This window comes from Rhinopithecus roxellana, chromosome 18 (assembly GCF_007565055.1).
Source record: "Rhinopithecus roxellana isolate Shanxi Qingling chromosome 18, ASM756505v1, whole genome shotgun sequence".
Classification (NCBI taxonomy): Eukaryota; Metazoa; Chordata; class Mammalia; order Primates; family Cercopithecidae; genus Rhinopithecus; species Rhinopithecus roxellana.
This window is the reverse complement of record NC_044566.1, coordinates 88,126,402-88,148,380: the sequence shown is the minus strand read 5'-3', so window position 1 is coordinate 88,148,380 and position 21,979 is coordinate 88,126,402. Positions and strand designations below refer to the sequence as shown.

At 35.4% G+C, this 21,979-nt stretch overlaps 1 pseudogene; it reads right to left on the bottom strand.

Annotated features, from left to right (window-relative positions):
• LOC104676450 overlaps positions 1-21,979 on the bottom strand; it is a 54,861-nt pseudogene that overhangs the window by 10,388 nt on the left and 22,494 nt on the right.

Genomic DNA, 21,979 nt, shown 5'->3' with positions numbered 1-21,979 from the left:
GAAGAGAGTGGGCGCCAATATTCAACGTTCTTAAAGAAAAGAATTTTGAACCCAGAATTTCATATCCAGCCAAACTAAGTTTCATAAGTGAAGGAGAAATAAAATCCTTTACAGATAAGCAAATGCTTAGAGATTTTGTCACCACCAGGCCTGCCTTACAAGAGACCCTGAAGGAAGCCCTAAACATGGAAAGGAAAAACTGGTACCAGCCATTGCAAAAACATGCCAAAATGTAAAGACCATCGAGGCTAGGAAGAAACTGCATCAACTAACGAGCAAAATACGCAGTTAATATCATAATGGCAGGATCAAGGTCACACATAACAATATTAACCTTAAATGTAAATGGACTAAATGCTCCAATGAAAAGACACAGACTGGCAAACTGGATAAAGAGTCAAGACCCATCAGTCTGCTGTATTCAGGAGACCCATCTCACATGCAGAGACATACATAGGCTCAAAATAAAGGGATGGAGGAAGATCTACCAAGCAAATGGAGAACAAAAAAAAGCAGGGGTTGCAATCCTAGTCTCTGATAAAACAGACTTTAAACCATCAAAGATCAAAAGAGACAAAGAAGGCCATTACATAATGGTAAAGGGATCAATTCAACAGGAAGAGCTAACTATCCTAAATATATATGCACCCAATAAAGGAGCACCCAGATTCATAAAGCAAGTCCTTAGAGACTTACAAAGAGACTTAGACTCCCATACAATAATAATGGGAGACTTCAACACTTCACTGTCAACATTAGACAGATCAACGAGACAGAAAGTTAACAAGGATATCCAGGAATTGAACTCATCTCTGCACCAAGCGGACCTAATAGACATCTATAGAACTCTCCACCCCAAATCAACAGAATATACATTCTTCTCAGCACCACATCACACTTATTCCAAAATTGACCACATAATTGGAAGTAAAGCACTCCTCAGCAAATGTAAAAGAACAGAAATTATAACAAACTGTCTCTCAGACCACAGTGCAATCAAACTAGAACTCAGGACTAAGAAACTCCATCAAAACCGCTCAACTACATGGAAACTGAACAACCTGCTCCTGAATGACTACTGGGTACATAATGAAATGAAGGCAGAAATAAAGATGCTCTTTGAAACCAATGAGAACAAAGATACAACATACCATAATCTCTGGGACACATTTAAAGCAGTGTGTAGAGGGAAATTTATAGCACTAAATGCCCACAAGAGAAAGCAGGAAAGATCTAAAATTGACATTCTAACATCACAATTAAAAGAACTGGAGAAGCAAGAGCAAACACATTCAAAAGCTAGCAGAAGGCAAGAAATAACTAAGATCAGAGCAGAACTGAAGGAGATAGAGACACAAAAAACCCTCCAAAAAATCAATGAATCCAGGAGTTGGTTTTTTGAAAAGATCAACAAAATTGACAGACTGCTAGCAAGACTAATAAAGAAGAAAAGAGAGAGGAATCAAATAGATGCAATAAAAAATGATAAAGGGGATATCACCACCAACCCCACAGAAATACAAACTACCATCAGAGAATACTATAAACGCCTCTACTGCAAATCAACTAGAAAATCTAGAAGAAATGGATAATTTCCTGGACACTTACACTCTCTCAAGACTAAACCAGGAAGAAGTTGAATCCCTGAATAGACCAATAGCAGGCTCTGAAATTGAGGCAATAATTAATAGCCTACCCACTAAAAAAAGTCCAGGACCAGATGGATTCACAGCTGAATTCTACCAGAGGTACAAAGAGGAGCTGCTACCATTCCTTTCTGAAACCATTCCAATCAATAGAAAAAGAGGGAATCCTCCCTAACTCATTTTATGAGGCCAACATCATCCTGATACCAAAGCCTGGCAGAGACACAACAAAAAAAGAGAATTTTAGACCAATATCCCTGATGAGCATTGATGCAAAAATCCTCAATAAAATACTGGCAAACCAGATTCAGCAGCACATCAAAAAACTTATCCACCATGATCAAGTGGGCTTCATCCCTGAGATGCAAGGCTGGTTCAACATTCGCAAATCAATAAACATAATCCAGCGTATAAACAGAACCAAAGTCAAGAACCACATCATTATCTCAATAGATGCAGAAAAGGCTTTTGACAAAATTCAACAGCCCTTCATGCTAAAAACGCTCAATAAATTCGGTATTGATGGAACGTACCTCAAAATAATAAGAGCTATTTATGACAAACCCACAGCTAATATCATACTGAATGGGCAAAAACTGGAAAAATTCCCTTTGAAAACTGGCACAAGACAGGGATGCCCTCTCTCACCACTCCTATTCAACATAGTGTTGGAAGTTCTGGCTAGGGCAATCAGGCAAGAGAAAGAAATCAAGGGTATTCAGTTAGGAAAAGAAGAAGTCAAATTGTCCCTGTTTGCAGATGTACATGATTGTATATTTAGAAAACTCCATCGTCTCAGCCCAAAATCTCCTTAAGCTGATAAGCAACTTCAGCAAAGTCTCAGGATACAAAATTAATGTGCAAAAATCACAAGCATTCTTATACACCAGTAACAGACAAGCAGAGAGCCAATTCAAGAATGAACTTCCATTCACAATAGCTTCAAAGAGAATAAAATACCTAGGAATCCAACTTACAAGGGATGTAAAGGACCTCTTCAAGGAGAACTACAAACCACTGCTCAGTGAAATCAAAGAGGACACAAACAAATGGAAGAACATACCATGCTCATGGATAGGAAGAATCAATATCGTGACAATGGCCATACTGCCCAAGGTTATTTATAGATTCAATGCCATCCCCATCAAGCTACCAATGAGTTTCTTCACAGAATTGGAAGAAACTGGCTTTAAAGTTCATATGGAACCAAAAAAGAGCCCACATTGCCAAGACAATCCTAAGTCAAAAGGACAAAGCTGGAGGCGTCACGCTACCTGACTTCAAACTATACTACAAGTCTACAGTAACCAAAACAGCATGGTACTGGTACCAAAACAGAGCTATAGACCAATGGAACAGAACAGAGTCCTCAGGAATAATACCACACATCTACAGCCATCTGATCTTTGACAAACCTGAGAGAAACAAGAAATGGGGAAAGGATTCGCTATTTAATAAATGGTGCTGGGAAAATTGGCTAGCCATAAGTAGAAAGCTGAAACTGGATCCTTTCCTTACTCCTTATACGAAGATTAATTCAAGATGGATTAGAGACTTAAATGTTAGACCTAATACCATAAAAACCCTAGAAGAAAATCTAGGTAGTACCATTCAGGACATAGGCATGGGCAAGGACTTCATGTCTAAAACACCAAAAGCAATGGCAGCAAAAGCCAAAATTGACAAATGGGATCTCATTAAACTAAAGAGCTTCTGCACAGCAAAAGAAACTACCATCAGAGTGAACAGGCAACCTACAGAATGGGAGAAAATGTTTGCAATCTACTCATCTGACAAAGGGCTAATATCCAGAATCTACAAAGAACTCAAACAAATATACAAGAAAAAAACAACCCCATCAAAAAGTGGGCAAAGGATACGAACAGACATTTCTCAAAAGAAAACATTCATACAGCCAACAGACACATGAGAAAATGCTCATCATCACTGGCCATCAGAGAAATGCAAATCAAAACCACAATGAGATACCATCTCACACCAGTTAGAATGGCAATCATTAAAAAAATCAGGAAACAACAGTTGTTGGAGAGGATGTGGAGAAATAGGAACACTTTTACACTGTTGGTGGGATTGTAAACTAGTTCAACCATTATGGAAAACAGTATGGCAATTCCTCAAGGATCTAGAACTAGATGTACCATATGACCCAGCCACCCCACGACTGGGTATATACCCAAAGGATTATAAATTATTCTACTACAAAGACACATGCACATGTATGTTTATTGCAGCACTATTCACAATACCAAAGACTTGGAATCAACCCAAATGTCCATCTGTGGCAGACTGGATTAAGAAAATGTGGTACATATACACCATGGAATACTATGCAGCCATAAAAAAGGATGAGTTTGCGTCCTTTGTAGGGACATGGATGCAGCTGGAAACCATCATTCTTAGCAAACTATCACAAGAAGAGAAAACCAAACACCGCATGTTCTCACTCATAGGTGGGAACTGAACAATGAGATCACTTGGACTCGGGAAGGGGAACATCACACACCGGGGCCTATCATGGGGAGGGGGGAGGGGGGAGGGATTGCATTGGGGAGTTATACATGATATAAATGATGAATTGATGGGTGCTGGTGAGTTGATGGGTGCAGCACACCAACATGGCACAAATATACATATGTAACAAACCTGCACGTTATGCACATGTACCCTAGAATTTAAAGTATAATAAAAAAATAAAAAATAAAAAAAATTAAAAAAAGATCAAAGCATTAAAAAAAGAATATTTAAAACTCAAAAAAATAAATAAATGAATAAATACAATAAATATTGGTGACATGAATCCAAATTAAAAGCGAGTATCATTATTTGTGTGACATCAGATAATTTGATTTCTGAGTCTTTTAAATCTAACATTGAGGTGAATAATTAATATTTAAAATTTACTCATAGGTCTGTCTTCTTATAATAATAAATGAAATTTTACTTTATAAAGTGCTTTGGCAAACACTAACAAATGATCACAATCAGAAGTGAAAATATCATTTGCACAGATTTCACAGATGAAAATGATTTTAGGGAGGATAGTGACAGCCTTAAGATCATCCAGAGAGTAAGTCAATAATTTGAATAAAATTGCAGGGTGTCATACCTTTAACTCAGTGACCTGCAGTTCCACAAATCTTGGTTCATTTAATGGTGGAATATTTAAAATAAATGTTTAAAAATTGGTAAATACTTTTCAGAAAAAAATACTTAACCTCAATCCCACACTGGTAGATGTGCTTGGTAGATAAACTAAAACAAGGACTATGCTGTATTTAAAGTTTTATAGGTTTTTCTTCAGTTAGTATATCTGAAAAGATTTGACTCAAGTTCCAAAAAAAAAAAAAAAAAAATCCTTCTAAACGTATTTTTACTATTGTTTTAAATTTTCTCTTATGTTTGTTCATTTCTTGTGTTTGTCATTTTTAAAATAGCACTAATTAACATAAGGCTGGAGAGAAAATTGTATTACTAGATCCTGGAAGCTATGACCGTAGTATAGATGCTGGAATTATGCCAGGGCTGTCCTTTAGAAGGTATGGTTTGGTGGAAAGTGGAATTATAAAGAAGTAGGGTCACCTTATTCATTATGTTCATTAGGTACCACATCTTGGTCTTGAGATCATTTAGGGGTACACAAAAATATTTTAATTTTAATTTCCTTAAAATTGAAAGAAAAAATGAATACACTATTTGCAAATATATAATGATAAATGCAATTTGAATTATAATTATTTTTATACCAATATGTTCATTGTAGATAGATAGATAGACAGATAGATAGATAGATAGATAGATAGATAGATAGATAGATAGATAGATATAGATCTCTCTTTCTCTCTCTCTCTCTCTTTGAGAGAGAGATATCTTTATAGAGAGAGACAACCTTCTGTGCTCTAACAATCTTCCTGCCTCAGCATCTGGAGTGGATGGGTCCACAGGTGTATGACACCATGCCCAGCTAATTCTTTATTTTATTTTATATTTTGTAGAGACAGAGTCTTGCTATATTGCCCAGGCTGTCCTTGAACTCCTGGCATGAAGCAATCTTCCTGCCTTGGCCTCCCAAAGTGCTGGGATTACAGGTGTGAGGCAACAAACCTGGCCAGAAAATATAATTGTGATTTATTTATTTATTTTTCTTACGGACAAAGGGATTCACAGAAGCAAAAGTGCATAGTGCCCATGAAAGTCATTATTCGATACTTTGGAAGAGGTACAGCCTCGCTTAGAAACACCATCCAAAGCAGAATAAGCAAAGAATGTCATATTTTTTTCTTTTAATATACTCTAATTTCCTGGCAAAATTTCCCTGTGGCTGAATCTAGCTGGAAGCATATTCACAAGAAATCCTAGGAAATGTAATTTGCATTGTTAGCATATTCTGGTACAGTGCCTTAGGGAGGCAAGGAATAGATACTGGGACATTACTAGCTCAATCCTCCTATATTGTTATTTAGCATTAATATAACAATTTCCCTATATTTATATGCAAATAAAATTATCTTTCATCCCTCCATCTAACATGAAGCAACTATTCAACATATAAAGACATTCACATCTTCTTCAGAAAGAGAAGATACATGTTCTCGATCAATTATCAACCATTTCGAAGTTCAGGGTCTCCAGATGGTAATCAGACTTTTCATCAGATAAGAAAATGTGCCTCTAATATTTATATAATAAAGAGTAGAGATGGGTAAGACTTTGGCTACTCAGTAGGATGGCATGGCAGAACAACCCCAAGAATAACTAGAAAATTAAATAATAAATTAATCTTTTTTTAAAGACATTAAAGACCTCAACATTCAAACCCTGTCACTGAGTAATTTGGTACGTGGGCCAAATGAACAAAGGATTGAGGAAGCCGAGCACAAAGGAGGAATAATATACATAGGATGTGTCATTTTGTCCACTTGATTATTGAAAGCCTCCTTGGTAGTAGATGAGAAGTTACATGAAAAACAGATAACCTCACACCCCGTGCCTACACTTACGATTCCATACACGTAACTCTTCCCCAGAGCTCCACGTGACAGATATTTTAATCTTGTTCTTTCCTAATCTGTAATCTAGGAAATGTAGATCTTTATCTCAGGTGACTTTTTTTTTTTACACAAGGGAGATAATCAAATGTACTTCTTGAAGTTTTAGCAATATTTCAATTTCTTTCTGAGTTAACCCTGAGTTGGACTGTAATGCAACACCCATCTGCTTCCAGGTGAAAGAAACATATCACGCAGAACTATATGTAAATCATGTTTTATCTTTATTTTATTTTATTTCTATAGATTTAGGGGATACAAGTGCAGTTTTGTAACATTGATAGAGTGTGTGGTTGTGAAGTCTAGGTTTTTAGTGTGATCATCACCCGTATACTTTTCTTTTTCCTTTAGTTGGCCACTTGGCCATAGATAGGGTAATCATACATCTGGTTTGTGTATTCCTATTAATAAAACATAATGATTTATAACTCTATATTATCCTCACACTCTGACATCTGGGTCATCTAAGTCAATGCTTTTTCAAATCTTATAGACATATTAGTAATGTGATGATTTTATTGAAATATAGATTCTGATTCAGAAATTCTATGGTGGGGCCTCAAATTCTGTATTTCTAACAACCTTTCAAGAGCGGCTGAGGCTGCTGGTCAGTGTCCAAACTCTGAAAAGTGAAGATTTAGAGAAATTTCCATCTCTGGTTTACCAAAATATCATCAATGTAAGTGACTTGTAGGAAGTCCATTTATGAAAATCTTTGCAAACTACATGAGGAGAGAGTCAAAGTGTTGACATTGCCCTGATATAAGACAGATGAATTACACTGCTACTGATAAAAGAACATTACAAGTAATTTTATGGAAACACTCTGGCAGATTAAAAAACAACAACAACAACGAAAAAAAAAAAAAAAAAAAAAAAGCAAACAAAATTTGCTCAAGGAGATGCCAGAAGCTGGGTAGAACAATAATACACTTTAATGTCTACCAGGTTGGGTTTAAATAATTTCATAAGCATTCTCTAATATCCACACTTCTCACTTCAAACTTAGAGTTTTGGCAGAGAATATCATTTCTGAAGCTAACATTTGGCAATTCCTACAATAGTAACCTAGATTCATAGGTTAGAACCTCTTGCTAAGTTTTTACATCCATATTTATTTATTGGGACAAGAAACAAGAGCTCTCCAGAGACGGTAACAGAACTTGTATTTACTCATGAAACATCTTAGCAGTGCCAGCTTCCCGTACACGGATTCCTCATGAGGCAAGGTAATGAAGGCCAGACATGCCTGTGTGTGCAGCAGGGTTAGCATTACAGGGAGGAACACTGAAATTCAGACCCAAAGTTTACATAGGGCAGCTGCCCATCTGTCCATCATCCATTCAGGGATATGGAGAGGGAAAAATAAGCAAAGAAATAAACAAACCTTGATTTGAGAAGGTAAATAAATCCTCTCTGGGAAGAGGATAATCCAACTGCTATTAAAAAAAAATTGAATTTCAAAAGTGGAAACTGTAACATCTGACATAAAACTTCACTGGATGGGTTCAATTGAATAATGAAGATGACAGAGAAATAAGTCACTAAACTTTAAGAGTAGGAATTATCCCACCTGAAAAACAGAGAGAGAAAATACAATATTTAAAAAAAATAAACAGAGACTTGGAAACAGTGGAACAATATCAAAAAGATCTACTATTCTGGTCATTTGATTACTACAAGGAAAGAAGAAAAACACTGGTATAGAAAAAAAAAAAAAGTTGTGGAAATAATGGGCAAAAACTAAAATTTGTAAGTGGAAGGAGCTAAGACCTTTTTGCAACCATCATGTAAAAGACACAAGAGAATGCGTTTTTCACTGACTGACCTAAACTGACAGATAAATGCAAAACTGAGATGTCCTTTTTCTGAACTTACTTAACCCTAGATTATCTTTTGAGGACTTAAAATTATTAATTCCACAAATGCACTTTTCTGGAATTTTGACCATCTTTTCAAGAACTGAAAATTGCTTAGTGCAAGCTTGTTCCACCCAAAGCTTGCAGGTCGCATGCAGCCCAGGATAGCTTTCAATGCTGCCCAACATAAATTTGTAAGCGTTCTTAAAACACTATGAGCTTTCTTTGTGATTTTTTTTTTTTTTTTTTTTTTTTTTTTTTTGCTCATCAGCTATCATTAGTGTTGGCGTATTTTATGTGTGTCCCAAGAAAAGTATTCTTCTTCCAATATGGCCCAGGGAAGCCAAAAGATTGGATACCCCTGGCTTAGTGGAATTATTTTCCTTGCCCTAACATCATATCGTATTTCCTGGTTCTCATTCCGATCCTTTATGTTTCCCCTTCCTATTTTAATTAATAGAAATCTTTGCTAATTGCAAAGAAAATTGCATCTGATTTTGTGAAGGGTATTGATCTTCTTCTTCTTCTTTTTTTTTTTTTTTTTTCTTTTTTTGAGGCGGAGTCTTGCTCTGTCACCCAGGCTGGAGTACACTGGCCGAATCTTGGATCACTGCAAACTCCACCACCTGAGTTCAAGCTATTGACCTACCTCAGCCTCCTGAGCTCCTGAGTAGCTGGGACTACATTACTTTTAATGGCAAAAACAGTAAATACTTGTGAACCAATCTAAAAAAATTGGTAGTTAATGCTATGAATTTTCTTCCATGTGCTGTACTAGTTACATCCTACGGATTTTAATACGTTATGTTTTAATTTTCATTTTCATAATATTTTCTAGTTTCATTTTTTGACTTCTTTGACTTGTAGCTTATTTAAAAGTATCCTTTCCTTTGTGTTCTGGGTCTATTTTTATGTACTCTGTTTTTTTTTTTTCTCTCTCTCTCTCTTAAAGGGTGTATTTTCCTGCTTCTCTGCATGTCTTCACATTTTTATTGGATGTCAGACATTAACATTTGTAATTGTTGGGTACTGGTTACTCTTATATATCTTCAAATATTCTTGAGATTAGCTCTGGGATTTAGTTAAGCTACTTAGAAACTGATATTTGAAAGATTTGCTATTACTTTTTGTAAGGTTGTATCAGAAGAGCTTTTAGTCAGGACTACTTTTTCTCATCACTGAGGCAAAAACATACTGAACACGTCAACCAGCACCTCATATATTATGAGGTTTTTCTGCTCTGGCTGGTGGGAACACAAACTATTCTAGGCTATGTGTCAATTCCTGGATTGTTTTTTCTGCTAATGTCTGGTGGGTTATACCCCAGATTCAGATTTTATCCTCCCATTGAATTACATCATCAATATTCAGCGAAAGACTCAATAGAATCCGAAGCAGATCTCTATAATTCCTCCCAGAGTAGTTCTCTCCTCTTTCTTACTCAGCCTTAATAATTCTAGCCACCGTGGCCTCTACTGTTTCTGAAATTTGTCTCCTTAAGATAGCTTATAACAGGTAGATTCTAGTTTGGTCCCTCTATCTCTTTGTTGAAAACTACAAAGTCTCCTCAGATAGAAAGTTCGTGCAATCATGAGGTTGTCTTAACTGTTTCCATTAACCTAGAGATCAATGTCTTGTGCTGCTTGTGTTCAAATATTTGAAAACTTGTTTCTTACTGAATGCTTGATTTTAGTGAAGCAGGATAAATAGCTTATTGATATAATTTGGTATATTCAATTAATCACAAAAAACCCTTGCGTGTCCATGTTTTCGTGTATTAACAAGGAAGAATACCACCCAATGTGCCTGACTTGGATGTATTAACAAAGAATACCCACAATTTGCTTAAAAGCCTGTTGAAATACTGTTGTCTTTTCCAACTATATGTCTACAAAAGGCAATGATTTCCCTATACCTCAACCAAAACAATGTATCTCAGCAAGTTAAATCCAGAGGCAGAATTATCATTATGAAGGCACGTATTTTTAAAATGTTTGGAAAAATATAAAAGAATTTCACTCTTACCACAATTTGGGAAAGAAAAATATATTTTTCAGTCTGTCAGTTCTATCAACATAGGAGATTATTATTTTGCTAATGAGTTCCTAAACAAACACTTTAAAATACTACATTTTAATTTCTTGTAAGGTAAGTATCAATAGGTTTAACCCAAATAAACAGCATCTATTTATCATTTCCAATCCTTGCAATCAAAATTTTGAGAATTACTGATCTATTTAATTTCCTTGTATTTAATTATCACTTGAAGCAAAGTTATAGCAATAATTTTCTGTATGCTATTTTTGTTTTCAGTGTAAATTTGTTAAATATTAGATTATTAAACTGAAAATGCTTATATAAAAATTATTTCAGCCCCATATTTGACAGTATCAACTCATATTAGTCAATAACTCAACCAATACCCTAAAAATTAGAGACCTAATGACATTTGTGTAATTGATTCTTTGGACTACTCAATTGGCTTCTTGCCAGTTAGGATGTGTACGTGAGGTATAAGGATGTGGTGAGAGATTGAACATCAATTCATAACTATCCTCCAAAACTCAAGATTCTGCTTAGGTTTTTGTTGTCAGTTACAGGGATCTATACAGGACATCCAATTACAGCACTATCTGTTTCTGAAATTTATAGTTAATCATTATAAAGGGGAAATCCACTCATAGAAAAATGCTCAGGGGCCTTCACTAATCCCTGCACATCTTAAAAGATCTGGCAGTAGACTGTGGAACCAGGACTCCATTCTCATTTCCAGGAGCATTGCAATTTATCACTCCCTTAGCTGTACTTCTGCAGCAAAGAAATGTGTAAATTTCACCTTGGAGGAATTAGCTGAGCTGCTTTTTGTGCATTTGTAATGTGTGTATGTATTCCAACTACACTATTTTATTATTATGAATCATGAGCAGTCAGTCGTTACTTTATTTCTTAGTCTTCTACATCTTCCACTCAAAAAAGACCTTTAAAAGTCACCTAAAAAGGCTGTAGGTCCCCCGGGACAATAAATCTCTACCTGCTATCTGATTTGTTACAATGTTAAAATCTTTTCCTGACAAGCCTAAAGCTCTATATAGGAATTTTTTTGTCCTTTTATAAAGGTCTTCTATCAGAATAAAGGTTTAGATTCTATTTAGGTTAAAATCTAGCAGAACTTTATGCCATCTACAATTAAAAGTAAAATTATGTAGTGGGACATTAAATTTCTATCATGTAATTGCATATGATGAAATCATTTGTGTCTCTGTACTTTTGGTAAAATCTGGTCTAATTTACTAGTTTTGGAAAAAGAAATAGAATACACAGTTATTATGCTTGTTGTTTTTCTCCTTACCGTCACAATCTTATATTAAAAATTCGTGCAAAGATGTCATTCCCTACATATTTGCTAAGTGAACTAAAAACTATTTTCTCATGATAAAGAAGTATGACTGTAGAAATGCAAATAAAGTAATCTTTAATTTCCTAAATATATATTAATATATAGAGTGAATAATAAGAAAATGTTTATCAATCATTACTGAATATATTTTATGATCAGTTTTTTTTATGTGACTGACATTCACAGATTGCTGTTTGTGTGCATAAGTGTGGGAGAGGAGTAGGTATGTATTTACTTTATTAGTTCATTTTAATCATGATCTCACTGAGAAAGAGGGCAAGGATTTAGTATTAAAACACTTGAAACATTTATATCAATAACCAAAGTGTATTATACATAGTAGATGGATAAGTGTTTTTGAGTAATTGCAAACTGATTAATACATTTTAATTTTCTTTGAATTGCTTAACTGTATGGTTGAAGGTCCCATATATGGATTGATTGAAACAACTGCTCACTTTGAAAGTTTCAAACTTTTTATACCTCTAGAATGTTTTGATCATATTTACTTTTTTTTAGAAAATGACAAGAACACATAAAATATTTGAATATAATCAAACATTTGTCTGTTGTGAAAATATTATATTCTTTTAAACAAAAATACACATGAACATAAAATTTTGAATAGCATTCTTGCCCAAAGGGCAGTCTACATGACATAAAACTTTCTCAAAGCAAGTAACTACTAAAATACAATAAACACATATTTACATACACAGATATCAAATAAAAGAATTTCTAGGGACCATTAACAAAGAAAAAGTATAAGTGAGAGAATAAATATATATACAATCACAGCTAGTACAATTTTAATAAAACAAGAATTGATGAAGGAGGCTATGTGCAAATGGCAATTATTTTGAATTCTCTGCACTGATGAAAGACAAGAATTCTCAGATACTGAAGTACAATGAAGCTTGATCAAAGTAAACTAAAATATAACCCATAGAAAATACATAATTAGATGCATCTAAAAAAGGTTCCCCATAAAAACTTAAATAACTATATACTACTAATCAAATTTTCAACAAAGAAAAAAAAACTAGCAGACTATTTTGTTACAATCTTAGAGGCAGGAGGCAAAGAAATTCTAGGCAGACAACGGTGAGTCCCTGACAAAACCTAACCTTCAAGCCAAAAAAACTGAAACCCACGGCCCAATGTGACAACCTCTATCCCTGTTTTCCCTCTTGAATGTTGCCTTTTTCTAAACTACCCATGGCCCACCCCACCCCTAGTTCTGTACCTCTGAAGACCTCAGACTCAGTCGGAGAGAAGTAGAGAAGCGGCTGGACATCAGAGAGAAGCAATGTGACTTCAGAGGGACAGATCAACGGCTTGAGTTCGGAGAAGAGTCTGGCCAGAGATGGCTGGACTTGAAGGGAAGGTTACCTGCCTCTTCTATTCCCTTTTCCAGCTCTTCTTCCCACTGACAGCCACTTTCATTGTTCAATAAAATCTTCTTCATTCACCTCATTTTTCCTGGACACCGGACAAGAGCTCAGGACCCACAAGTGCATATAACTCCCTAAAAAGGTTGTCGTACTAACCTTCAGCTAAAGATGGCTTCACAGGGGAGTTTTGTGAAATGCTTTATAAATAAATACAACCAATACCGCACAAAATGAGAGTAAGAGGACATACTTTCCAACACATTTGTAAAGTCAAAGTTATTTTATGCCAAGATCAAAGATCTTTCAAATACAAATGCAATATATCAACATCCCTGATGAACACAGACGAAATCATTAACAACATCAGCAAACCTAATTCAGTCTATAAAAATGAAAACATACTGCGACCAAGGGAGTGTTATACCAGGAATGAAAGGTAGATTCATACTTAAATGATCCAATATAACTAACAACAGAATAAAGGACAAAAACAATATGATTATCTCAAAAACGCATGAAAACAATTGCAAAAATAACCCCGTTCATGATAAAAATTCTCATTAAATTAGAAATAAAAGGAAACTTGAGCAAGAAAAAGAAGCAGCCACAAAAAAATTTATAGTTAATATCAAGCAGTAGGTTGAAGTATTAATTTATTCTCCCTAAATTGAGAGTAAGGCAAGAATGGTCAGTCTCTTAAGTCAGGAAAATAAAATTTTTATGTGTCGTGTTAGAAACAAAAAATGTGAAATTCCCATTTTTCAGAGTTGACATATTCAGATACATTTAACAATCTCAAGATATATGCAAAGAAGCTACTCAAACTGAATGACTTTGACAAGTTTTAGGATAAAAGGTCAATATATTTTGACCTTTTCAATTATGTTTCTATGCATTGGCAATAAACGATTGAAACGTAAAAATTTAACATAACACCATTTAAAATCACAAAAATAAAGTCATACGTCTAGAAAATGATGTAGCTTCAAAATATGTAAATCACTGAGGTTTCTGGGAAGATGCGAAGAATGAGAAGCACCAGGAATTTGTTTCTCACCTAGGCAACAATTCCACTGGCATAATTTGTCTGATGAAACTATTTTGAACTCTAGAGGCTAATGAAGGCTTGAAATTTCCAGGTGAAGACTCAGATGATAAATTGTCATTATTTTTAGTCAGTTTCAGCTGTTAGCACAGTGGTTAAGAGCCACCCATCCCCCAGTCTTCCACCACAGGATAGACAACTATACCCCTATTTCTCGAACAGCTTGAACACAGCTTGTGGGAGCCAGAGTAGGCAAAAAAAAAGAACTCTGTCCTTCAAATATTGGCATCTGTGGTCTGATTGCTGATTGCTACTTCTGATCACAAAGGCATAGACACAAACTCAGGCAACCATTGATGCACCTCCTCCCATTGTTGCAAGACTCTTCTCTACCTAATGTGACTTCCAAGAGACTTAAATGCTAGATGTCCTCTTCCATTTCATTTTTTTTTCCCTTTTGGGGTGCCAGAAATTAAGTAATAAAACATTCAAAAACAATTACATACTGGAAAATTGAAAATGAGCATTCATGCCCAGACAATGTCTCAGAAAAGATAGGAAAAAAACTTAAGTTTATATCTCAGTCTGATCCTTAGTACAGAGACAGTCTAAAACAATTAAAAACAGAAACAATAACAAAAAACAGAAAATTCAGAGGAAGAAGGAGAACTAATTTTCAGAATCTGATTATCACATTATTAGATTCCATTGTCCAGTTTTCAGCAAAACAACAACCACAAAATAATAAGAAATATAAAGAAACAGGAACATATGGTCCAGTCAAAGCATAAAAATAAATCAGGATAAAATGTCTTTCAAAAAGTCTGACAGCAGATTTGCAAGACAAACTGAAGGAGGGGAAAGATAGAAAGTGTCAAAGAGAATGTTTGAATAAGTAACACCTGCAGACTTTTCAAATTTGCTGAGAGACATAAATATATACATTCAAGACCTACATTCATCATTGACCTGTATTCATCCTTATAGTATTATACGAAATATTTTTACTAGCCTACAAATTATCTGTGCTCTGCCTATTTATTCCTCCTCTCTCAGCCTCACCCTGGCAACCACTGATCTGTTTATTGTCCCTGTAGTTTCGCATTTATGCAGAATGCCATATAGTTTAGTTCATACAAAATGTAGTCTTTTTATATGTGCTTCTCTTACTTAGTAATATGTTATTTATGGTTTCACTATGTCTTTTCAGAGATTGACAGCTCATTTCTTTTTAGCACTGAATAATATTCCATTTACTGTTATACATCACAGTTTATTTATTCACCTAATAAAAGGCAACGTGCTTGCTGCCAAGCTACTGTAAATATCAAAAAGGAAAAAAGAGACAGAGAGAAAGATTTGACTGTGTACTATCTTTACCAGTGTGTTTTATACTTTATATGTTTTTGTGTTACTAATTGGCATTCTTTTATTTGAGGTTGAAGAACCCTCTACCATTTATTTTTAGAGAGGTATGATGGTGACGAACTCCCTTAGCTTTGTCTGTCAGATAAAGTCTTCAACCTTCAACACTCCTTTGTTTCTGAAGGACAGCTTTGCTGGGTGGCCAAGGACAGTATACTTGCTCGGCAGTTGTTGTTATTGTTTTTCCTTCAGCACTTTAAGTCAGGGGTGTCCAACCTTTTGGCTTCCCTGGGCCACACTAGAAGAAGAAGAATTGTCTTGGGCCACACATAAAATACACTAACAAACACAACAGCTGATGAGCTAAAAAAAAAAAAAAAAAAAAAAAAAAAAAAAAAGCCAAAAAAAACATAATATTTTAAGAAAGTTTACGAATTTGTGTTGGACCACATTCAAAAACATTCTGGGGCACAGGCAGCCTACGGGCCACAGGTTGGACAAGTTTGCTTTAAATATAACATATCGCTTTCTTCTGCTCTGTAAGATTTCTACTGAGAAATCTACTGCTAGCCATATGGGAACTCTCTTATATGTGATTGGTTTATTGTATCTTGTTGCTTTCAGGATCCTCTGTCCTTGATTTTTGACAGTTTGATTCTACTTAATGTTGTCTTGTTCAGATTGATTCTGATTGGAGAACTTTGACCTTCTTGTATCTTCATATTTGTGTCTTTCCACAAATTTGGAACGTTTTCCATTATTTATTTAAATGTGTTCTACTCCTGTATCTTTCTGGTTTTCTTCAGGAAGTTCTATAACTGGAACATTTGCTCTTCTGATGCCACTTCATCAAGCCAGTACATTCTCTTCATTCATTTTGATTATTTTTTCTTTTTTCTCCTTGTAGTGCATATTTTCTAATGATCTGTCTTAATTCAGTCTTTCTTTTGCTTGATCAATTTTTGTTGCTGTTCTTTATTGCATTTTATATTTCATTTCTATTTTTTTCTGCTCTAGAATTTCTGCTTGATTTTTTAAAATGTAATTTTAATCTCTATTTAATTTCTAGTTTTTATAATTTATTTTTTTACTGATTACATTGAATTGTTTCTCTGTATTTTCTTCACGTTTGCTGAGGTTCCATAAACCAATTATTTTAAATTATTTGGCAGTTCTAACATATTTATTTATTTGGTGCTAGCTAGTGGGAGATTATTGTGTTCTTTTGGTGGTACTACGTCTCATTAGTTTTTTTTTTTTTTTTTTTTTTGGATTCTTTATTGCCTCATTTTGATGTGCGCATATTTGCAGAAGGGATTTATTCAAATGTTTGTAAACTAGTTTTTTTCTGCGAAAACTCTTCACCAGTCAGCCAATCCAGAGATTCTGGGAAGGCTGTTTGTTGTGGTACAAGGACAGTTTTGCTGCCAGGGTCCTTGGGCAGGTTGGCCTGGTCCCTGAGTCAGCAGAACAGTAGGTCAGGTGCTAATTCCATGGCTTTGGGTCGGAAGCCTGATCCACTGGGTTAGACCTGTTGATTGGGTCTACAGGATGGGCCTTGAGTCTAGGTGCACAAGCTTGGAGCTGGAGCTGGAGGCTGCGTCCATGTATTAGACCATTTTTGCATTCCTATAAAGAAATACCTGAGATTGGGTATTTTATAATGAAAAGAGGTTTTATTGGCTCATCATTCTGCATGATTTACAGGAAGCATGGTGCTGACGTATGCTTGGGTTCTCGGAGGTTTCAGGAAGTTTGCAATCTTGGCAGAAGACAAAGGGAGGCAGACATGTCACATGGCAAAAGCAGAAGCAAGAGTAGTGGGAGTGGCGAGGTATCACACACTCTTAAATAGCCAGATCTCATGAGAACCCACTGTCACAAGAACAGCAGCACAGGGATGGTACTAAACCATTCATGAGAAATCCACCCTCATAATCCAATCACCTCCTACCAGGTAATCCCAATATTAGGGATTACTTAATATTGTAATCCCAATATTAGGGATTACTTAATATTGTAATCCCAATATTAGGGATTACTTAATATTGTAATCCCAATATTAGGGATTACAGTTAAACAATGAAATTTGGGTGGGGATACATATGAAAACAATATCAGCCCATGAGGTTAGCCTGAATTGTGCAACCACAGGGGATGAATTGGTGCTGGGGCCGCTCTTGAACATGAGTTTGTAGGGACTGGTCAAGCATTAAGCCAAGCCTGGTTTGTAGATCTACTGGAATGTGCCTGGAGCCTGAGTCCATGGACACTGACCTGACACTGGAGCAGGCCTGGAGGCTGAATCTGGATTGTGTATATATCTCCTGAGTTTGCAGAGTCTAACTTAGAACCTGGGTTTGCAATGGTGGTCTCGGAGTCTCAGGTCACAGAGGCTGGCCTGGTACTAAGGTCGAGACCCTGGGTCTACTTGAGTAAGTTGTAACCTGGGTCCTCTGCAGCCTGGGGCCATGGGGACCTCTCTGGTACTTGGAGACAGTCTAGTGCTGGGGCTAACATAGAACCTTGGCCTCTGAATCTAGTATGGAGTTTAAAGTCACGGATACTGGCCTGATACCTGCAATCACTGATGCTGGCCTGGATCCTGAGACCATGGGATCCAACTGGGTACTAGAAGCAGTCTTGAGCCTGGGGTCACTGAGGTTGTGCAGGCAGTGGGGGCATTCCAGAGACTAAGGCAGAAGGCAAAGGGAGACAGAAAGCACTAGGCCTAGCCTGAAGCTGAAAGTGGTCCTGAGCCTTGGACTACTGAGGTCAGTCTGACAGTGGATCAACACAGAAACTGACTGTCAAGCAGTCCTGCAGCATGGGGCTTCAAAATTTAACCAGGGGCTCAGTCTATGAGTACTAAACTGGAGTTGGGGTCATGAGGACCTGCTTCGTGCTGGGTTTTACTGTGGGTGTCTCAGTTTTGCAGTTTGAAATGAGGTTCTATGTTTACTTCCTTTTTCTTCCCATATGTGTGGGGTATCTCTCATTACTCTGTACTGCCTGGGTTAGCAGAGGTGTGACATGGGTAATGTAAACCTGCCCTTTCTATCCTCTTCAATGCATCTTTTTTTATTTCTGTGCTACACTCAGGTATCGTACTGGGATCTCTTATTTGGTTTCCTTAGATTTTATGAAGGTACTCTAATGCATGGATAGTTATTCAAATTGATGTTTCTGTGGTGGTGTCTGTCTGGAGAGTCCTACTCCAACATTTTTCTTATGTCCATATACCTGATAAAAATTTTTTAAAGAAAACCTTGAAAGTCTGTTACAGAAATAATAGAGAAGAAATATATCTTTCTTTATGAAAATACTGTCTCCCTTGCTTTATATATAAGATCATATGAGAGCTTCTGTCCTTATACATCACTCCATGTTCCTGGTCACAGTGACTGTGACCGATGCTGAGGCAGCCTTTCTAGTTTAAAATGCAACATATGGTGATGTGCTCTTTTCTCACTAATATGAAACAATGACATCATTAAACTAAACTAGCTAATAGCTAAAGTTTTAGCATTGTAGAAAACACAGTTTGAAAAGATGAATCCAAAGCACAGAAATGAGCAAAAGTAAAAAATTACAAATAAAATGTATTGATGATATTCAATCCCTGATCAACCATATCCAAGTTTAACCCCATTCTTGTCCTTCCTGCAATTGGTATATAGCAGCTAATACATTTCTCACTGGCCTGTTGTTTAGTTAGATTTGCATTTCTATCACTTGCAACCAAAACATGTATTAACATAGTAAGTGAAGAAATAGTATCTATCACTGGAAATAAATACTATTGTAATTCTTTATCAGATTTTACATACCTTACATGACTTATAGATACATTATTTTTGCTCTCTATTCTGAATAATGATACAAATGTAATAGCATTAATAAATCTGTTATTCTTAGTTCAAAATATGGCTTCATGATTTCTATCATTAATAATAATAGTAACATTAGGCCAGGTGCAGTGGCTCATGCCTGTAATCTCAGCACTTTGGGAGGCCAAGGCAGGTGGATCACGAGGTCAGGAAATTGAGACCACCCTAGTTAATACGGTGAAACCCCAACTCTACTAAAAACACAAACAAGCAAAAAAAAATTAACCAAGCATGGTGGTGGGCACCTGTAGTCCCAGCTACTTGGGAGGTTGAGGCAGGAGAATGGCATGAACCCGGGAGGCGGAGCTTGCAGTGAGCCTAGATCATGCCACTGCACTTCAGCCTGGGTGACAGAGTGAGACTCCGTTTCAAAAAAAAAAAAAAATTAAAATAATAATAATAATATTAGAATTGTCCTCCCTGCACCAACCTCTTTTCTTTCTATTCCATCTTTCACATTGCAACAAGGAAATGCTGCAAAAAGCTCAACTCTAATCATATAATCTCTCAAATACCTTTCCTCTAACAAAATAATTATGAGAAGCAATAAAAGAAGCAAGTGAAAATGTGTTAGTATCTTAATATCACATCCAAAGTCCTTGAAAATATAATTATCAAAACTTTAATTATCATTTTAAAACTGGACACCATCTCTTTGATCATGCAATCTGCTTGGTTGAAGTTATTTTCTTCCACTCCTTGATTTATCAATATTCTGCCCCTCCTTTATGTGCTAACTTAAATGCTCCTTCACCTGTGATACCTTTTTCTCAAAACACATATCAAAATTAAACTAACTTATTTGAATTTATATCTATTTGGTTTTATTTATGTTATGGACTCATGACAATATTACTAATATTTTCATTAGCGATTTACATTTTTGTGTCCATAAATAGACAATAAGGCTAAACATCATCAGATACCTTTTCAAAATTACTAAAATATAGATGTAAATATTTGTTGGATAGAATTAATATTTGATTAGTTTACTGCTTTATGATAGTACTAAATCAACACAGGTTGTCATTTTTAATAAGCATTATAATCTCAGTTTGACTTCTCTTTAGCTCTGATCTCAGACAATATGTTATATATTGCACACCATGCAAAGTAAAATGAAGCCTATATTAAAAATTGAAAGCTCAAAAGGCAATTTTTAAAGTTCCATTTAACAGCATCACAGTTTGAGGTTTAAAAATGTCATCTCTTTATAAACGATATGAGATTCTACAGGACAAAAGCCTTTGCCTTAAAAACAAACAAGCAAACAAACAAAAAACTACTTTGCCGAGGAACAAAAAAGAAGTGGATACCCATTAGAGTAAATTACAATGTTGTAAACAAACAAAATTAGCATTTAGATTGAAATTATTAAAATTCATGTTCACAAACTGAGAGGTTTTAGAAATATTGTAAATGTGTGACTCTTTAAGTGAAAGTTGACACTCAGTTCTGTATCATCCACTTTACATTAAAAAGAAAGGATCTATGAGGCACTGTAAACAATAAGTTAGAGGGATTCCACAAAATATTACTTAATGCTCAGCCTAAGTTATAGGGTAGCCTCAAAAGTGATGTGTTATATACTGTTTGAAACACTGAAGAGGAACAGACAAGTCTTTATTATTGAAATTACTGGAATAAATACATATGTGCTTGTGTATGTGTGTATGTTTGCAACTAATATTTTTACAGAACCAAAGAAAATTTAAGTGGATAAGACTGAGTGTACGGAGTATTGTTAGTTGAAATTTTCCTAAGTATTTTTTTAATAGTTAAATACAAAGAAAGCAACTGCATTGTTTTATTTGTAACAGATAGCTTTTGAACTTCTTAGCCGGAACACTGGTGACTTCATTTTGCACCCAGAAATCATTTAAGACCACATGTGAGAATGTTCTCTATACATTATTGACTCCTAAGGAGTTAAGATTGGATACATTCACTTTCATAATACATGTTAACCACCTAAAAAAGAAACAGTCACCAACCATCATGTTTATTGTTTTTTTAGTGGAATGTTTAAAATTGTTGTCAGACATAATACACAAATATTTCTCTCTTTTTTTTTTTTTCTTCGTTAGTCAGAGTTCATGTTTTATTAAGTATTAGGAAATTTGGTAGGAAATAATAGGAAACATAAAGTGAACACTATAGAGTCATCCAACAAGTTTCAATTTATGTTCCAAAGGAGTATACTTAAATTACATTTAATATGATTTTCCAAAACTTGGATGAAATGTATTTTTTCTTAGAAACAGAGTCTTGCACTGTTACCAAGGCTAATCTCAAATTCCTGACCTCAAATAATCCT